Genomic DNA, 22577 nt, shown 5'->3' on the forward strand with positions numbered 1-22577 from the left:
GTTTGTTTTTGTAAATTGCTATGGTAGATTATCATCCCTATTATTTTCAAAGCTTACTTTCCAATTCTTAAAGAGTCTGTAGCAATGTAAGAGCAACAGATTTTTGAGCCTGTCACTCTTACAACATGTCTTTGTCTATGAATACTTTTGTAGCAATACATATATTTTATTATCTTAAATGCAGCTAGTTGTTAATATTTGGCTCTGCGACAAAGTGTTAAGTCTTGACTCACATCCTGCCACACAAACTTCGTAATGTGTTTATCCAATGACTGCTATCATTTAGACAATAATTATTCTATCACACCTTAGTATCTGGTTGCCGGTCGTAATCTCCTGTAGGCATGTACAATCCTCATACTAGGAGATACTCGGAGATACTCTGAGAAACTTGCAGTTAGAGTTTTTTAATCCTACACTGCGAGATACCATGACCACTTTTAAGATAATTCTTTAATGCTGGGACACATTTATGTTTTTGAATCATCACCCATAATAGTATAGTTTCCGTATTTCATTTTCCTCTTTTTACAAACAAACAAAAAAAGGCAAGTCTATGAACCTTATTACGAAGTCACAACTATAGAGAGAAAAGGAAAATGCACTCTAAATTTGCTTGCAGTTGAGCGAGAAAAAAAGAATCGCTTAATACCTTCCAAAACCTTCCAAATCGGCGGAATATTTAACCCACATGCATAACGCCAACCCTATATTGGAAAGTCAACCTATGCAACTTTTTTTTTTTTTTTTTTTTTTGGTGGGGGGGGGGGGGGTGGTTGACATTGACGGTCACAATACAATTCCCGGAATTGTCTGAATTGATCTTATGGATGTAGAATGAGTGTGACGCAATGAAAAATTAGAAAATCGGAGTAGAAAAAACAAAACAAAACAAAAACCCACCGTTATTCCCTGGTCACCATATAATTATGTATAAACATATTACAATATGTCGGCAAAGTCTGCAGATGGACCACCTTAATACCGTTAGCTCGGCCTACCGATGTATTTACATCCCACATAGACTCCCAGCACCTAAGGTACTTTATTATGGGACATTGTATGCTCAAGCTGTTCCTAATTTCATGCTCGGGGACTGTTCTTAGATGGACAACCTCGTACAACTTGTTTGATTGTAAAGATAAGTCTTGTCGTAAAACCTGCACAGAAAAATAAAGCTATATTCGTAAACCGGTCTCTTCTTATTATTCAGAAATCGACAAGACACTTGACTGTTGGCATCTATCTAAAGCGGAGTGATATTTTTGTTAGACCACCAGCACTGCCCGTGCTTCCGCACGATCACACCCCCGACGAGAATCTTGTCACAATATAAATGACTCTAAAACTTACGGCCTCAACAAGAAGTCATCGCCGGCTACACGTGTTCTGACTTCACTCGTGATTATGGTGGGAACACTTCAAGAAGTACACGAACTTCGCCCCACGTGTATTTGATTTTGAATTTGATATTGAATTTGATATTGAATTTGATATTGCCTCTTATAGGAGAGGTGGTTTGCAATAATAGCAATGAAGACCTGGTATTCTTGACTTTTAAGACCTTGACATAGGAATTTATTTTCTCCATTATGGTTTGTATTCCGACACAAATAAGTAGCATATTCATTTGAACGTTCATATCGCATAATAGCGACAAATAAGATATATATTTACTCTAACATCTTTATTTTAATTTTCTTGCAGATGGCGAACTTGGACTCTCGGAGGACCAACATGGCACAAGCTACACTCACGGGTGGAATCCTACTCTTCTTGCTGCATTCGTGTGGTAAGATAACCTCCCTTACATTTCTTATTATTATAAGTTCTCATGGAATTGTATATTATTCTCACGCTTCAAACAATTTTCGTATCGACATGCAACTACAGTATAATATAGTATATATTATATAGTATATATAGTATATTTGTCAGCATTTTCTTGTCCAAATGGTTTAGAAAGATACTTTAGCAATATTGTGGGCAGGATTCATATAGAATACTGAACAAGGGATAATTTTTGCGTGAATAATGTCCCTCTTGAAATAAAGAACGGGTATAGGTAAACCGATTAATACTATTTAAGTTGTTGTATTGGGTAATTTTTGGACTCTTCGCCGCAACGAAGTCTCGCTTCAGAAATTGGGCGTGACGTTAACATATTTTAACAGATTAAAAATTACCTAAACAAATAGATGCTTTCCTTGAGGTAAATAGGGTCATTAAAATACATTAATATTTTTCACTTTACAAAATGAATGGCCTTGTTTTCAATTTCATTCTACAGTCGCCGTGACTTTCACCATACCGAGTACCCTGACGGCTAACCGCCAATTCACTGCGCGATGTACCGAGAGTGGAGTGCTCGAGTCTCAGACAGCGAGCTGGTTCTTGGACGGCGTCCAGATCACTGAGGGCGTGGTCACAAATAGCAATCAGGCTCGACGAGATAAAGGATGGGGTTACCAGGGAAGCACACGATCGAGTCGACCCACAAATACATTCTATATAGGCTGACCGGAAAAAAGTTTGGTTCGTTTCAAAATGCGACGTTACTGCCATAAATGAGACAAGGCTGCACTTATCTTGCGTAATACGTGCACCTCATTTGCTGCAAGTGGTGCGTTACCAGGTAAATTTTTGTTAGAATGTCTCCCTACACGGGAACATTTCTGCCCTTTTGATCTGCCATAACGCATAGAAGTTAGATCGTTGACAATTTGGCATGTTTTAAAAGACATCTCAGGACGCTTTGATGTGTCGTGATATCACTGTTACTTCCTGATAGGCGATGAAGTGTACAAAATAAAGAAAAGACTACGTAAGAATATCTCCATGTTCGCGAAATATAATTATTTTGTTCATTCTCGTAAATGTTCGCTGTACGTAAAGTGACTAAACATAGGTTTAATGTATATGTTTATGTTCAATCACGCATTAATTTATCAAAGTTCCCGCTAATTCCCACTATGAAAAGTTTTGAACATACTGAACATTTGCATTAAATGTATTTTTTTTCTAACGGAATTATTTGTTATCTGTTTTGGTATGAAACTGAGTTATATTACTTACATTTAGTAAGAATATGAATTTTACGTATGTTTATGCGTTTTGTGTGTGTGTGTGTGTGTGTGTGTGTGTGTGTGTGTGTTTGTATTGTCTGGGTGGGTGTGATAAATGAGTGCAATAGCCAGACCAGAATTCTGAGGGATGAAACTATTTTTAACTGTGCGGCGTGCGGGAGTCTCCACATTGGCATCAAAGACGGAAGTAACCTTAGTGCGGGGAAACTCGTGTGGTACAGAAAACTCCCCGTAATTGCATATGTGAGGATGACAGCGCTAAATGTCTTCGTGGAATAAGGACTCTAATATATTGAGACATTTATTATCACTTCAGAAGGTATGAAAGACCATTTGTAAAAAGCTAAGCATGCTGTTTCAGTGTTCATGTAGGTTTGTATTTAAAAAACACGTTAGGGCAGAAACTGTTATGGCACGAATCGGCCTCTCTACACTTGCCTAGGGAAGACGGAATTACTCAATATCAAGAACAAACCCATTGCCAATACTACAACAATGACAAGGCTACAGTAAATACTCAGAATGTATTTACTTAAAATCCTTACTTTCACCCTTGGCATAAAACACACAGTTTGTCGTTGCCATTCGGCTGGATTTTTCTGCCAAACACCTCCAACCGGAAATGAGCACCATTTGACTTACAATTGTAATACACAGGATGCCATTTGTCATGTGTGTTTGACATCCATGTCAATTACATCAACCCGATAGTAATGACTATAAAAAGTTCGGGATATTGACAATGTGCTGATCTAAATAGCAATTTTCTTCGTCGAAGACGACGGAAGTGACATTTGATGGCGCTTAATGATTTGGGGTATGCTTGTGGTTGTTTCTGTAGAAATCTGATGCCCTTGAGTGTGTCACGCTAGCCAAATGAGAAACAGGAATCGAAGAAACTAAAGCACGTGAAAAGTGTGTTTTTTTCTTGTTGAATTTGCAGAAAATCTCAGATTCTCCACCGAATTAGGAATTGATGGCTTGAGACTTCAATGGAAGAAGCAGCACGCCCGATGTAGACCACTCTAAGTACTGTCTAGCAAGTTCGCCAAAATCATAGATACTCATCAAAGCGTATAAAAAATTACCTTGTCTAAAGAAGACCAAATGAACAAGGTCATCTGAGTTTAACTTTGCCGTAGCATTAACTTTTACACCCCAACGGACAAATATATCTTGTTAGACAGCTGCAAATTTTCTTCCCACTTGGCTGCTTAGTTTTCATATGTTCAAGTGTCCGCACTGAAAAGCTTGAAACATAAAAGGGAGAATATTGGATTGTCCGTGTTTTTGGCCTTTCTATCTCCGGTCTTTCTTCGATATGACCTTGGCGGTTAAAGAAGGATTGCTAGTATTGGGATGGGGTACAGTTATCTTAGCCTAAATAGGAGGGGTGACATTTCAAAGACATAAAGAATATATGACACAAAATGTGTGAAATATATGAAAGTGTGAAATATTTGGAAGTGAAAACCATGTATGTACTGGTTTCAGTAATTGGCATTTCACAAATAATAGAATCGAGGTATAGTTTAATCTTAATGAACCCGTTAGCCGTATCTAATCCAACATCAACATCTAATATCTTCAAAATATTAGCCACGTGAGGAACGTGATACCAGGGGACACGCGTGTCATACCGGTTGAGTCGTTTTAGGGGCACAAACGTTAAGCTCTTCATCGGCGTCTCTAGTGTGATTGCATAGAGTAACCGTCAAAAGTTCTCACTAATACCCGTTTACCTGCAAATACAGGCATTTCAAACAAGACGTATTGAAATATATTCCCAAATATTTTTGGAGCTTTCAAGCGATACATCTGTATAAAAAAGGGAGCATTTTCTTCACGAACGCGAGACATTTTTCTACCCTTTTACATTTACACAATGAATCATGTTTAATGTCTCACCATGGTAGTATAGACAAGGCTTGAAGAAAAAAATCCTTTACCGTGGATTTTTCCTGTCTCCAGATAAAATATCATGAATTGTTATCTGTGGAAAATAAAATGAATGTTGATATTAGCCGATAACAAATAGATAAAAGCAGTATGACAAAGGAAAGGTTCAATTTATTACCATCAAAGCAACCCCAAATTTGTCCGTAATAAACTCTGTCGATGCAATGTCGTCTTTTGCCTCGAAACAGCCATAGGTATATTTCTGTCTAGATATCATCTCTACATCATGTTTTGTCAGAGCTATGTGATAATTTATGTAAATATTGTATGGGCTCTTTACCAGGGAAGTAATTTTTGAGTCCAAAATGCTTGCAACAATCCTGACACCGGATCAACATGAAATGATCAGAGTGCACGGCAGAAGGAGAGAGTAAGCATTCGGACTGCATAATGTGATATCTACTACTGCCATGATCGCTGCTATCATTACAAGACATATTACAACATCGAAAGTCGGTTGACCTTCACTCCTTCCGCTGATCATCATGGAAAAACGCTACAGTGCATCATTTCCGGTTCTCAACGATCAGCCACGCTGAACGTTAGACGTATGTATTCAATGTTATTGCATACTAGTATTATAGCTGAATGTATTTTTGTGCTGTGTGTGTGTGTGTGTGTGTGTGTATACGTGACATATGGTGTGCCTATGGACTTACAGATCTTTGGCATAGTGAAAAAAAGAAGAAACTTATGAATTTTGAATATTCATACGCCAAAACTGTTATAGTTCGGGTGGTTGAAAAAAAGCGCATTCTAAGGACATTATAGCTGTGATCAGTGCAAGTGCGGAGGAATAATTATTGGTATTGACATCCTTCAATGGCATACTACAAAACGCAAGTAAGCAGTCAATATTAATATAGAGCCTTCAACGTCGAAAGACCAGGAAAAAACAAAAACAATAAAACAAAGCAAACAATCCACGTTATGAGGGAATCATCAAGGAAATGATGAAAAAACATAATTAAGTGGTTTTTTTATTGTGTTCTCTCTCTCTCTCTCTCTCTCTCTCTCTTTGAAGTATAGTTGCCGGACCTATATCCATTACAAAACTATTATTGAGTATACACCATTCAACGCTTATAGCCGGCGAACGAGATATGCAAATCCGCATCGGATTTTTTTTTTTTGTTCATAAACGAAACTGCTAAAAAATGCCAGTCTCCAGAACCCACAAGACATTTTTGGTGCTAAACTTTAGAATGAATTGTCATATCAGTTTTTCATTGATTAATATATCTCCTTACTTATTTGTCTAAATGTATTTACTAGTTTATTCTGTTTAACCCTGTAGATATGTGTAATCAAGGCTGTATCGCAGATTTTACAGAGCGTCGTCGCCCCCATTTCTGAAAAATAAGAATGTGTCTTATTCACATACTATTTGTTTTCTAGAGTTATCATTATTATTATTATTATTATTATTATTATTCTTATTATTCTTTGTTTTATGAAGAGCTGCATGGATTTTGGGGGTTATTGTGAAACAAGAAAAAAAAACACGTTTCTTTACATTTCTTTCTAGAAGATGGACATCGACAGATTATGAACGCTCCCACGTTTAGTTAGCATCCTTTATTTTTGAAAATCGAGAAAATGAAAGAAACAGAATGCCGAGGAACTTCTAACATTTTGGCAGAGGGAAATTATGTTCATTTGAGAAGTCATCTTGCAAGATTTTTTTTTTGTCTCTTTCAGCATTTGGTAAATTTCGTTTAGGGTCTAGTAGCTAGGTCTTTGAATATTAGTAGTATAGATATTAAGAGAGAGAAAGAGGGGAATTAAGATGGCGTTGATGTGAAACTTTAACAAAATAACAACACATTTTCTTGGGCAATGTCACTGATTTGTTCATTTGGTTTGGTTTGGTGCTATTTCTGCCTTTTTCCCAATCACACATTACAAAAGAATACATATATTCAGAAATTAATATTACACGACGCATAAGCTTGCATACTGTCTTACTGATTAATTCAAGTACATATGTGACAGTGCACCTCAAAACGAACATAAAGTCGCACACACTGATTTTGCGTGAGGACTGAAAATAAGTGAAATGGGTCAACCTAGCCGAACTTGACTTTTTCATATTTTCCGAAAGAGCGGGTCTTCTTTTACATTATGCTAAAATTTGGTATCATAAAACGGGCAGGAAAGTGTGTTTTTTAGCAGTTTATCTCGAACATTTTTTGTAGAATAGTGTGATATGTGTGTCTTTAGAATCCCTTTTCCATTTCTGAAAAACCTTGTCCACACTCTTCACTTTCAACTCTAATAACTTTTGAAAGGATAGGGCTACTGCTTTGAAAGTTGGCATTAATTATGGACAGAATGTGTTAATGAGGCATGCTTAATTTCAGTTTAATCTGATAATCCCTTCATTGTTGTTACTCTGGTGGTTTACTTCCTGTTTTTTGTCCCATTCATCGCACAGCCAGCATGGTTTGGTAAAGATTAAGCGCTTGAATAGACATTGTACTTCAGAGCCTCTTTTCTCAGTTCACACTTTTCCTGAGTTTGTGCTTTCTTTCCAATATTTAGATAGGTTAGGAGAGTCCATTTGATTTGAATTATACATCATTTTAAAGCTTAAAGTCTGCTCTTTCAGAATATGGTCTTAACTAAAAATTCATGTCTGGCGACTTTTTGTTTGTTTTGAGGTGCAGAGTCACATATGTGGCCCTGCACCACAAAGCCAACAAAAAGTCGCCAGACATAGATTTTTAGTTGAGGGCAGATTCTGAAAGAGCGGATTCTTAGCTTTAAAATGATGTATAACTCAATTCAAATGGAAATCTCCTAACCTATATAAATATTGGAAAGAAAGCCCACACTCTGTGAACTGAGAAAAGAGGCTCTGAAGTACAGCGTCTATTCAAGCGCTTAATCTTTAAGCCCCTTTTACACTTTCACGGATCGCATCACGGATGACCACGGATCGTCGATCCGGGATCATCCGTACTGTTTCCGGCATGACCGTGTTGACTCCGTGAAGTCATCAGGCATTATCCTTGATCACCCGGCATGTCCGTGGGAAAAATTAAGCTTACTTAATTTTTCATCCCGGACATCACGGATGAAAATCAATACAAACTCTTCCTTGTTGGCACCGTCTACTCCGTGTTGCCTCCGAATTCCTTCCTTGTAGGCACCGGCTATTCCGTGTTGCCTCCGTACTCATTCCGGGACAATCCGTGAAGACATCGGGACTTCCGTATTAGCATCGGCTCCATTTGGGATGAGAAATTCGTGTGTTTTGCCAATACAAGCTCATAAAGTCCACGAAATTTGCTCACATCTTCCCCCATCAGTACAGCCAGCAACCCCTCATACTCTTCGAATAATTGTAGCCTGAGAAGCTTCAGTGACCCACACACATTTCCTTGATGGTTTTGTGTGTGTGTGTGTGTGTGTGTGTGTGTGTGTGCGTGTGTGTGTTTTGTTTTGTTTTGTTTTGCTTTGTTTATGTCATGATGTTCCCGCAAAATCAGAGTTTGCAAGAAGATAATTGCCTGATGTCTTCAAGCCCAGTCGTATGTAGGCTGCTGTAGATTTTCTCACGGTGTGCTTGTTATTAGCTCTGGAGGCACGTTGCCCGAGAATGATAAAGTATCAAAAGCAAAAGTAAACGTCAGCTGTCAACATTTTAGAGAATTCCGTGAAAAGACCGCGAAGGGACCCAGTTGCATCCGTGCTCTTCCTTGATATCCGTATTAGCTCCGTATCGTTTCCGCTTTGGTCCACGTTCGATCCTTGCCTGTCCGTGTAGGCACCGTACTTGTCCGTGTAGACACCCAGTTGGGATTGTATTCACACCGGCACTGAGAGGAAAATTGATATTTTGCATGCCGGAACACCACGGATGACGATCCGTGGTCATCCGTGAAGCAATCCGTGAAAGTGTAAAAGGGGCTTTACTAAGCCATGCTATTACGCACCTGTGCCATGAATGGGACCAAAAAAACATGATGCAAACCACTGTAGCAAAAACAATGAAGGGGTTATCAGATTAAGCTGAAATTGAGCATGCTCTATTAACATATTCTGCCCATGTAAATACCAGCTTTCAAAGCAGTACCATTGTTCTTTCAAAAGTTATTAGACATGAAAGTGAAGAGTGTGCAAAGGAGTTTCAAGAAATGAAAAAGGCGCCTCAAAGAAGAACCTGAGGATTACCAAAAAGGGGTTGTAGAAAGAATACTGAAAACCCACTTTCCCGTCCAATTTATGATCCCAAACTCGAGAATAACGTAAAAAAGAATAGCTCTTTCAGAAAATATGGAAAACTCAAAATTGGCTTGGTTGACCCTTTTCACTTTTCTTGAGTCCTCACGGAAAATCACGGGGTGCGACTTTTTGTTTGTTTTGTGATGCACGGTCACATATACATACACAATGAACACGACAGTATTCGATGTATGAGACGTATAGCATAATATCACACACACACACACACACACACACACACACATAAATGCTCAGAAGGAAATCGTGGATTTAACAGTTGTAAATTATCTGAATGATGAGTGAATATTCATTCAAAATATGTCATGACGTTACGATAAACGGATTTCAGGAAAAAAATAAAAGAGAGGGGTTTGAATAAATTGATTTTAGAATTAAGCATTTTAGACATTATAATAACAGAAAAGCAGTAGACCGCGATCATAAGCAGCACTTTGATATAAAAGATCGTAGTAACTTGCGAGGTCAAAAATAATAGAGGGAAATTTCAAAAGAGTTATCGTTTATTTGTTTTTAATAGGCATTCTTTACTATAATATTGTGCTGGGGTGAGTGCTGTGTACTGTGCTGTGCTGCGCTGTACTGTGCATGCCATGAAATACAATTTTTGTTAATGTAACGTTTGGGCATATAATACATAATTGAGTGTTTTTATGTGTCATGCGGATGTCTGTTACACATTTCTCCTTATAATATTAATTTTGATATAATCTTAAATATGATAAAAACAACCCATGCAGCAAATTACTAAACTCCTAATACATGTATACTGGTATAAGCTGTTAATGAGTTAACATAAAACGCCCAAAATTTCTTACCCCTCATATACATTATTATATTTCGATAAAAGACATTTTTTTCATAAGTGCCTTAAAAGTATATGATTCAGTGGTTGCCTTTAATTGCTCAGGGAGATTATTCTAAACGTCTGGTCCATGGTGTCTAATTGACTTGAGAGCTATCATTGGCTTGGGATTGTGAAGGTATGATAATCTTTGGAATATCGAGTTGAGTAAGCGTGTATGGACACTGGAGTTCACATTGAATAGGTTATAGAACGAGGAAGGAAGGGTGTTGATTGTGTATCATTTTGAACATTAGTATTGCACATTGTAATGTATGAATATCGTTTATTTTCAGGGATATCAATTTAGAAAATAGTGGTTCAGAGTTTGCAAGACAATGTGAGTTGGTGCAAATGCGGAGTGCTCTTTTTTGGAGAAGGTGAACTGATTGAATATTTGTCTTGTTAGAATATGCCCATACCAATTTGCAGTATGTGATGTATGGTAAAATCCGTGCATTATTTAAAATAAAACGAGACTTTTCTATCAAAAGACCTTTCAGTTTGAACAATATACCTATTTCTCGATATAATACTACTTATATTGTTTACATGTTCATTCCAGGTAAGATTGGCATCAATATTCACACCAAGGAATTTAGTAGACTTGTTTTCTACAAGGGGTAACCCATCAATATGTAAATTACATTCATTATCAGAAGGATGAACATTTTAAAAATATATGAAGTTAGTTTTATCAATGTTTAAAGATAATTTATTGCATTTTGAACCAATGTTGAAAGATAATTTATTGCATTTGTGTCGATTTTGTGCGCCGACACCGTATATGACATGCCTTGTCAAATGTCCATGAAAAGAAAATGAGTACAAAGTAAACACAGTCTTTTTGGAATTTGAGTTCACCCCTTTCTGAGAGAACGAGACATGCACTTGTGCTTCTGTTTTTGTAAAGTATTTTTTACATATTTAACGCCTACACAGAAAATACGTTTACTAATACTAATCATCTATCATATCTTACTTGATGAAAAACATCGTTTACATGGTTAAAACCCAAAAGTAATTTTGACACCTCACAAGCAGGAGTGGACTCAATGTTACCTTATTTTGGGGAACCAGCATTGCAGCACTGCCAGATTTCATTTAGTGGGTTATTAACACGGCATTCAATTTAGGCATGTGCAGGTTTCTCCGATGATTGTTGCAGAGTTTTTGAAATCCTGGCAAACGGCAGTTCTGTCATGTCTGCAGGGCAGTCTGAACATGATTGCATAAATATATTTTGATCAGTGATGCGTGTTTAAACAATACTTCAGAAAGGAAAGATAATTGTTAAAACTGCATGTGCATAAAAGAATTTATTCAATTGATGTGGACATTTTACTAATGACATATTGCTTTCGATATTACGAACAGCTTAAACTTCATTCTTCGAATAAAGTGTTGTCTTTAGCACTGCTTAAAATGAAATTGTAAACCCAGGTTAGCCGCTTTAGTGTTAACGCTGTCCTTCCAGAAAGTGCTGCCATTATTATTACTCTACCATATTCAGGTGACCATGTCACTCCTGACTCAAGAGGGGCATGGTGGGTAAAAATTTCTTGTCAAAGGATAAGCACTTAGCATTAACTCGAACTCGGGACCTCCGTATAAGAGTGAAAATGCTTATCCATTATACACAGTGCCGCCAATCGGGTCACGCCTCTCAGTTGTGTGTTCTAGTCTTAATACAACGGATATAAGCAAAGGCAAAACACATCATTTTTTCTCTCTATTATTACCAATAATGTCTCAAAAGGATCACTTAAAACATAATACAACCTCATATATTTTCGTTTCTCTGCATGGCATATCTAGAGGGACGTATTGAAATAAAGTATCTATCAAATATTTTCGTGCTGCAATATTTCATTTGTTCTTTGTATTCGTGTAGCCACACTCAAACAAATGAAATTTAAGGTAGTTTCTACTTTTAAACAATTCACAGATGGCCCGGCAGATGACGTGATAACTATCAAGACACGTGATCAGGGATCCTCCTTGGATATTGAATGTCACGTCATCCCACAGAACCAGCCGCATCCTGCTATCAATTCATACGTCATCAAAGCTGATGGCGTCACACTCTCCCAGTCATCTTCTGCTACTACTCGCCTTTCTTCACGGCCTCGTTGGTGCATCGAACTGTCGTGTGAAGGGAGAAACGACCTGGGACAGACATCGAGTATATCTATCTATTGTCCACGAGGTATGATTCAACAAGTGAAAGGTTCTTCCGCAGCTTGAATACAATACATTGATAGGCTTCAAAAACGGTCATTTCTAATTACCAGATAGATAAAACGGTATGACATAAGCATAAAAAAATTGTCATTCAGCAAGATTCTCTGGCTTCAAACATCAAATACCTTTTCAGCTATGTTGATAAGAGTGGTTGAAGGTGTCTTAATGTTAAAAAAATCGTGTTCTGATGTTTTACGTTTCCCTGTACAGCATCTCCGACCAATGGCGCTATACAGGTTGAGTTCCAAGAGTCGGGGGATCTTAGGGAGGTCGGAGGTCACATTGATTTGACTATATCCTGCGCTAGTTCTCATACTCGACCATTCCCTCCTATCAACCGCTATGTCATCAAGAGAGGTCGGCAAACCGTGTCGACCTCCAGCTCGGTCACCCTATCTCCTCGACCGGACAGGTGCACGGATATCACGTGTATTGGTGAAAATGACATTGGGTCGGCATCATCTGTTAAAACCTACTGTCCGAAATGTAAGACTAAACTCTTTTTTCCTCTCTGACATTTTCATGGTATGTCAAATCACCAATATTTGAATGTCTCTATATTTCAATGTATTTGTGAAAGAACTGTGTGCAATTTTATCAGGAATAGTAGCTGAAACTTATAGTAGTTATGCATACATTCAAAGTGATTCATAGAGATGGAGTGATCCGTGCTTCCACGCCTGAAGAGCAATGCATTTAGATGGGAACGCGTGTGTGAAGAAAGGAAAATGAAATACAAAATGATAATTTTAGTTCAAACATGGCAACTCGGAATGTTAATCTTTTTGTGTGTTTTGCATAGTTTTATTTCTGATATGACGATTGCTCTACTTCGCAATGGTTGTCTTTTTATGGCTTCTTAAAAACAATCTCTCTGATTCGTTGGTAGATCCACCACGTGATCATATCATCAACATTGAGTTCGACGAAGGTTTGGATGACAGTGGTCGAGGTATTGTCACCATTTCCTGTCACGTGGACGACATCGACCAACCCTACCCAGCTCTCGATAGGTACGAGATTAAAGTTGGAAGCGTGACAGTGTCAAATTCGAGCTTGTCATCGTTCAAGGTATCGCCAAGTCCCTCAGGGTGCAATAACGCCACGTGTATTGGAATGAATGAACTTGGTTCTACATCCACAGTGAATGAATTTTGCCGAACAGGTAACAACCATTTCAAGTATTTTGCTATTGACCGGTTATTTAAACCTTATGTGCTAAAAATGCGAGATTAGCTTTGAGCCGAACAGCTGCTGAAGGGAGAAAAAAAGAAATATCAATTACAGTGTAGAAATGAACCAAATAATTATACAAATATTCTCAGATTCATTATTATATGGTACACCATAGTAATGCATTATCATCGTATATAGTGCTTTGTGGCAACGGTGTCTATTAAATAAAACGCTTGAACGTAAACCTTTTAAAGTTGCATACCTACACCTATCAAAAGGCCAATAATCATCTATTGTCGACATGACAATTATCTTTTATTAAGAACAGGATACTTTCGACTGAAGAGAAATTTAGATAAACAGCGTAAAGATGCTTCATCAGTTCTTAACTTTACAGAATAAAAAGACGTGTGGAGATTATCCCTCTTGTTCCCATATAAGTAATATGACATAGAAATATACAACGGTATGATATGCACTCATTATAAAATGGGTTCAAGAATGTAGCCAATAGGAAGCGCTGAAATGAGACACACCTCCTTCCTTTACTTCAGTACAACTGCACTGCCTGTAATCCTATGGTAGATTGCCGATCGTCTGTGCGCGCGGCGGCTCCTTTGATGAATTGCATGCATACGCGTACGCGCTGTCAATCCTGTAAACAACTTCTAGTTCGGGCTGCCGGCCGGCCGGCCTGTCTTCCCTTGTGCATAACATATGTGGCGTACGTATACTGTACTATACGTACTCTTTGTACAGTACAGTAGACCAAGCGTTATGGGACCGGACGCGTACATGGAGTCACTTTGAAGAGCAAATCCAACGATTTAGCAGGTTAATTCTCACGCCGTTTTCAGAGTATGTTGTCTAGTAGGCCTATATGAGGAGTCTATATCAAGTCTTTAAGGTAAAGGGTGCATATTCTATGTAAAATAAGTAAGTTTTCATGCGGGTGTCCGGAAACCCAACCCCCCATTATACTTATACACACTGTACTGTATGTGCGGGACTTCCGCGAGTGCGACGTGCGTAAAAGTTTGGGACGAACATCTTCGGACGTCTTGACCCACAAAGGTACGTGAAAAACGCTGAAAAATGATGTTAGTTTTCGAATTTTCGACCCATTTTATAAAACAAATGATGCACAGGATTATTTCGTGGCGTTAGTGTAGGCGTAGCTCACTCTCGGGTATTTACAATGTAGTGCAACATGCACTCGGCTTCGCCTCGTGCATGTTTCACAATTGTAAATACCCTCGAGTGCACTACGCCTACACTAACGCACTCTATCCTGTGCATCATTTGTATAACAATTAAGCCTCAGAACGTTTCATGAGGAATGCGATATGTACTTGAATGTTATGATGACAAAAGCTTAGGCCTAAATAAAGGTTGATGCCAATGCCCAGTTAAAGTAAATTTACCACTAATAGATATAAATAATAGTACACAATAATCGGTTGAATTTTTCCATGATATCCAACAAAGATCTTCCAGGGGAAAACATTATTGCCCTGCAGATTGAAGAGCAGATAGTGGCGAGCGAGGTTAACCTTGAGATCACGTGTTACATCGAACCACGTGACCAAATCACACCTCCAATCGACTCATACGAGATCTCCGTTGACGGGGAGACGATTTCATCGTCTGTGTGTATGTGCTGTGTGTATGTATATATATATATATGTGTGTGTGTGTGTGTGTGTGTGTGTGTTTGTGTGTGTACATACGTGAGATATGAGAATTTTGATTTGCTGAGCTTTGTGATAAAGAAGAGAGAAAAGAGTGATAAGTGAAGAAAATTAGTTTCGTCAAAGTGTCATAGTTCCGAGTGGTTGAAAAATAGACGCATTCTGTATGCTCGGTGTCAGGTCTCGTAAAATAGGACATACACCTGTAAATAGTTTTAACCACAGCGTGTACGGAGGGATAATGTTTGGTATCAACAATTCATTCTTCATTGACGCATTACTAGACATGAGTGAGCAATTGATTTTAAGAATCATATGGCCCCCAACGTCGAAATACCAGAAAAAAAAAACAAGAACAATAAAGCAAAGCAAACAATTCATGCTATGAGGAAATTGTCATTTTTTTTTCTTTGAAGAAGTTGCCGGACCTGTTTCCATTACAAAACGATTACTGTGTAAACCATTAAACTCTAGTCGGAGAATGAGATATGCAGATTCGCATCGGATTTTTTTTTTTTCGAAAACGAAACTATGAAAAAGAAACAATGCATAAGGCGGACCTCACACCAAAACCTATTATGAGCTAAACTTTTGAATTTTCATATCCATATATATATATATATATATATATATATATATATCCTTACTTCATTTGTCTATGCATTTAGGTCTACGAGTTTATTACGATCCGACATCATTTAGTTACGTATAGTCAAGGATGTATCACAAATCTTATAGAGGGTCGTCGCCCTTATTTGTGAAAAAAGAATGTGTTTTTTTTTCTCTCGATGTAGAGCTATATGGATTTTCGTTGTTATTGTGAAACATGACAAAAAAGTTTCCTTGCATTTCTTTTTAGAGGATGGGCATCGACAGATTATGAATGCGCCTACTTTCAATCAATTAGCAACCTTTACCATTGAAAATCTGAAAAAACACGGAATGCTGAGGGACTTACAATATTTTGGCAGAGAGAAATTATATTTATTTTAGAAGCCACCTTGCAAGATTTCTTGTTTCTGTTTTAACATTTGGTAAATTTCGTTAGGGGTCTATGTAGCTACGTCTTTGAATATTAGCTTAGATATCTCGAGAGAGAAGATGATTATGATGGCATTAATCTGAAACTTCAACATGATAACAACATATCTTTCTGAGCAATCTCACTGTTTTGTTTTGTGTAGATTTTGAGCGCCGACACCGTATATGACCTGCCTAATCCAATGTCCATGAAAAAGGAGAATGAGTTCAAAATAAACACAATATGTTTGGACTTTTTATGGATTGGCAGATATCACCTTTACTCCTTTCTCGGAGAACATCGGGACATGCACTTGCGTTTCTGTTTTTGTAAAGTATTTTTTTTTACACTTTTAAGGCCTACACAGAAAATGCGTTTGTCCGATAGTTAATCACCTATTATATCTTACATGATGAAAAAAATCATTTACATAGTTATAAACTCAAAAGTAATTTTGCCACATCACAAGCAAGAGTCGACTCAATTTTACCTTATTTTGGGGAACCAGCATTGTAGCACTGCCATATTTTAGTGGATTATTAACACGGCATTCAATTAAGGCATGTGCAGGTTTCTCCGATGATTGTTGCAGAGTTGTTGAAATCCTGGCAAACTGCAGTTCTGTCATGTCTGCAAAGCAGCGTGAACATGCAAGAATAGATTTTAATCATTGGTGAATGTTTAAACATTACTTCCGAAAGGAAAGATGACTTTTAGAATTGCAGTTGTATAAAATAATGTTTACAATTGACGTGGACATTTGACTAATGAAATTTTGCTTTCTATATTACGAGCAGTTAACTTCATTCATTCAAGTGTTGTCTCTATCTAGCACTGCTTAAAATGAAATTGTAAACCTAGGTTAGCCACTTTAGTGTTTAACACAGTCCTTCCAGAAAGTGTTGTCATTATTATTTCCAAATGACCATTTTACTCCTGGCTCAAGAATAAGCATTTAGCATTAACTCGAACTCGGGACCTCTGTATAAGAGTGAAAAGGCTTAGATACCACAGTGCCGCCAATTGGGTCACGCCGTTCAGTTGAATGTTCAAGGGTCCGTTGCATAAAAGTTAATATTATGGTAACTTTGCCATCCAATGGTAACTTCCATGAAATTCTTGATTTTGATTGGCTGTTGAGTATTGTTGCCATGGTAGTTACCATTGGATGGCAAAGTTACCATAATAATAACTTTTATGCAACGGGTCTCTGATCTTATAACAACGGATATAAGAAACAGCAACACATCATTTTCTCTCTATCATTATCAATATTGTCTCAAACAAAAGGATCACTTAAAACATATATCCTCCATATCAACGTTTCTCTAGCATGTCTAGAGGGACGTATTGAAATCAAGTAATTATTAAATATTTCAGTGTTTATTCTTTTCACTTGTTTCTTGCATTCATGTAGCCACAATTAAAACAGATAGAATTGACGACAGTTTTTTCTTTTCAAACAATTCACAGATGGCCCGGCAGATGATGTGATAACTATCAAGACACGTGATCAGGGATCCTCCTTGGATATTGAATGTCACGTGATCCCACAGAACCAGCCATATCCCGCTATCAATTCATACGTCATCAAAGCTGATGGCGTCACACTCTCCCAGTCGTCTTCTGCTACTGCTCGCCTTACTCCGCGGCCTCGTTGGTGCATCGAATTGTCGTGTGTAGGAAGGAACGACGTGGGACCGACATCGAGTACATCTATCTATTGCCCAAGAGGTATGATACAATCAGTAAAGCTTCTTCCCCAGCTTGAATACAATGGTTGATAGGTTATGAAAAACGGTCATTTTGCATTACCAAAGATAAAACGGTATGACATAAGTCTTTAAAAGAATGTGTCATTCAGTAGGATTCTATGACTTCAAACATCAAATACCTTTTCAGCTCTATTGATAAGAGTAGTTGAAGGTGTTGAAAATCGTGTTCCGATGTTTTATGTTTCTCTGTACAGCACCTCCGGCAAATGATGCTATAAAGGTTGAATTCCAAGAGTCGGGAAATTACAGGGAGGTCGGAGGTCACGTTGATTTGACTATATCCTGCGATAGTTCTCATACTCGACCATTCCCTCCTATCAACCGCTACGTCATCAAGAAAGATCATCAAACCGTGTCGACCTCCAGCTCGGTCACCCTATCTCCTCGACCGGAAAGGTGCACGAATATCACGTGTATTGGCGAAAGTGACATTGGATCGGCTTCATCTGTTAGAACCTACTGTCCGAAAAGTAAGACTAAACTCTTTTTCCTCTCTGATAGTTTCATGGTGTGTCACGTCAAAATAACTACAACTTGTATTCATATCGCGTTATGCATGTGTATTTGAATGTCTTTAGATTTTAATCTACTTATGAATGAACTGTGTGCAATTTTATCAGGAATAGTAGCTCAAACTTATAGTGGTTATACATACATTCAAAGTAATTCACAGAGATGGAATGATCCGTGCTTCCGTGCCTGAAGAGCAATGCATTTAGATGGGAACGCGTGTGTGAAGAAAGGAAAATGAAATACAAAATGATATTTTTAGTTCAAGCATGGCAACTCGGGATGTTAATCTTTTGTGTGTGATTTGCAGAGTTTTATTTCTGATATGACGATTGCTCTACTTCGCAATGATTGACTTCATATGGCTTCTTTAAAACGATCTCTGTGATTCGTTGGTAGATCCACCACGTGATCATATCATCAACATCGAGTTCGACGAAGGTTTGGATGACAGTGGTCGAGGTATTTTCACCATTTTCTGTCACGTGACCGACATCCACCAACCCTACCCCGCTCTCGAAAGGTACGAGATCAAAGTTGGAAGTGTGACAGTCTCAAATTCGAGCTCGTCATTGTTCACGGTATCGCCGAGTCCCCCAGGCTGCACGGACGTCACGTGTATTGGAATGAATGAGCTTGGTTCGACATCCACAGTGAATGAATTTTGTCCAACAGGTAACAACCATTTTCAAGTATTTTGCTATTGAGCGGGGAGTTAAACCTTACGTGCTAAAAATACGAGATTAGCTTTGAGCTGAAAAAAGAAACATTAATTATAGAAATGAACCAAATATACAAATATTTTTAAAACTTCATTGTTATGTGGTTAATCATGATAATGTATCATCATCATCGTATATTGTGTTTAGTGGCAACAGTGTCTCTTCAATAAAAAGTTTGAACGTAACCTTTCCTGTTGCATACCTGCACCAATTAAAAGGTCGATAATCATCTATTGTCGACATCATATTTATCTTTCATTAAGAACAGGATACTTTTGACGGAAGCGAAATCAAATACACAGTGTTACAATGCTTGTGTGGGTTCAGCGATACTCCATCCGTTCTGAACTTTACAAGAGTAAAAAGACGTGTGGAGATTATCCTACTTGTTCCCATATAATTAATATGACATAGAAATATACAACAGTATGATGTGCACTCAACAACTAAACCTCAGAAAGTTTTCATGAGGAATGCGAGATGCACTCAAATGTTATGATGACAACAAAGCTTAAATAAAGGCTGATACCAATGCCCAATTAAAGTTGTCAGTGTGTATAGTGTATTCTGATATCTGGTATTTGTATTAATTTATCATATTTACATCGCAAAGTTACCACTAATATATATAAATCATAGTACACAATAATTAGTTGAATTTCTTCATGATGTCCAATTAAGATCCTCCAGGGGAAGACATTATAACTCTGCAGATTGAAGAGCAGATAGTCGCGAGCGAGGTTAACCTTGCAATCACATGTCACATCGAACCACGTGACCAACCCACCCCACCAATCAACGCATACGAGATTACCGTTGATGGTGAGACGATTTCATCATCAAATGTCCCGTCCGGGATTATGCAATCTCGTCCTAACAAGTGCATCAACATCATGTGTGAAGGAAGAAACAGACATGGCTCAACGCGTTCGATGGATTTGTACTGTTTTAAAGGTAAATCCAGAATTTCTACTATGGACAGCGGTGTTGGATGCTTTCCTGGTGTCCTTCACTAGTTTTACCTTCTTCTGGTAACAGTCTAAAACCATAAAAAAAATACAAAGATATGCAATTTGATTTGATGTGTTGCGTAGCTTTCCATGATAATGTTGACTGCTTTAAAGTTGCCCTCAAGACTCATTTGTTTATAACATTTTTCATGTGGAATTGGCACATTTTAAGTGCCATGTATTCTTATAATCGTAATAATAATAATAATAATAATCATTATTATCATTATTATTGTTATTATCATTATTATCAAAATAAGTACCTCTACAAAGTATTTAGAGGTGTAAGGATGTGCAATATACATTTAATATTGCAAGTCTGTTTCCCCTCCTAATTGTGGCACCGTAATAGGTTTTCCCGGTCAATTTCATACTTTTGTCATTCAAGTTCCTATTCCGAGCATTCGATTTCAAGCATTCCACGCTCGCAGCACTGAATCAGCAATCAAATTCAAAATCCGGTCATTCGAATTCACTAACCGAGCATTCAAATTCACTGTCGGAGCATTCAAATTCACTATCGGAACATTCAAATTCACTATCGGAACATTCAAATTCACTATCGGAGCATTCAAATTTAAGAGAGGAGCACGCATTTCATCAATGAGCATTCAAATTCATGTCAAGCTGGCGACGGAATGTCGTCGGTCATTCAAATTCGTGAATAGGCAACCATGTTCCAAATAACTGCATTCAATTTAAAAGAAGTCCTGAATTTAGTTAGTTTGGGGCCGTGTATGCATGTGTTTCTCATTTGGCTTTGAACATATTGGGATTTATGATGATTACTTATTTTGCAGTATAGGTCCACCTGTTCATTGACAATTTTGAACTCGCGCTTAGCAAAAAGGAATATACAGGCACATGTCCCTCGGATTGGACATAAAATGGAGGTCCCATGTGTGAGAGAGTCACAACTCATGCACGTAAAAGATCCCACTTCATTTATTCATCGCAAAGAGCAGAACATCCAACTGGACCCCATATGGTAGACCAGCTATTGCAGCTGAATATGGGTTATCCAGCCATCTTCTTTGATGGAAAATGAAACAAACAAACATTAGGCACTGTATAGGCCTACAGACGAGCATAATACGGAGGGTTGGTTGACACTTTCGAGGGGAAAAAAAACACAATTTCGACTAGTATACTGAAACTGATACATGAACATTTTATACGTCTTGTTTTTTGTGTATTGCTGTCTTATTGATTTACTTTTGCGGGACTATGTGAGATCATTGTGTGTCAGTTTGTCTTTAAATTGATGAATTGTCATTATGTGGTTGGTGTTGGGGCGTTGTCAGCATGCAGTATCATCAAGAAATATGATTGAATTGTCGTCGTGTTGTTTGGATGCACTGCTGATTGGACATTACAATTTGAAATTTATTGAGATGAAAAACAAAGAATACATGAACAGAGAATACTGTAGAACCTGTAAACAATCATAATTACACAGTATGCAAGCCTTCATTGGTTGTGTTGGCCCTTTTTCCTTTCTTAAAAGTCTACTCCATTTTCCTCGTTAAATTGATCGCACGAAGTAGGAACTTGATCGCCTAAAAATGAATTTGAAAGCTCCAAACAAGCTCGTTGGGACTATCACATGACTGTCGCATGAATTTGAATGCACGAGTAGGAAAGTCGGTGCTCGCATTTTGAAATTGAATGCCCAATCGTGAATTTGATTTCACAAAAACGAAATAGAACGCCCATAAATGAAATTGATCGCTCGGATTCTGAATTCGAATGCCCGAATATTTTCGTGTGCGTGCGCCGTGTGAATTTGAACGCACACTAATGAATTTGAGTGACAAAAGTATGAAATTGACCGAGAAAACCTATATTACGCCTTCCTCAGCATTATATTCCATGAGCATTTGAAGGAATGCAGTAAAGCCTATTCGCTATAGGATATCTGATCTTCCGATTTAGGAAATATTTCCTACCTGGGTCTTGACTGGAATATTTTAACTGTTTGCAGACGGTTACATCACTTTTATCTACACATTATATGGCTTTCAATCACCCCTCATCCTTTTTCTGCTTGATAGATAACATAATCGACGTTCAGTTCAACGAGCGCGTGGGAGAGAACGACGGGAAAATCTACACAGTGGTCTGTCATATCGCCGAGGAGTACCAGCCGACACCAGGTATCCATACCTTCCTCATCACAGCCGACAACGTCACTCTCTCATCCTCCCGCTCGCCGTCGACTGCCTTCACCCCTCGGGCCGACGGGGGCACCGAAGTCTCCTGTACGGGATGGAACGATTTTGGCTCTACCA

This window comes from Diadema antillarum, unplaced genomic scaffold (assembly GCF_040938485.1).
Source record: "Diadema antillarum isolate AM-2024a unplaced genomic scaffold, OU_Dant_1.0 seq00000048_RagTag, whole genome shotgun sequence".
Lineage (NCBI taxonomy): Eukaryota > Metazoa > Echinodermata > Echinoidea > Diadematoida > Diadematidae > Diadema > Diadema antillarum.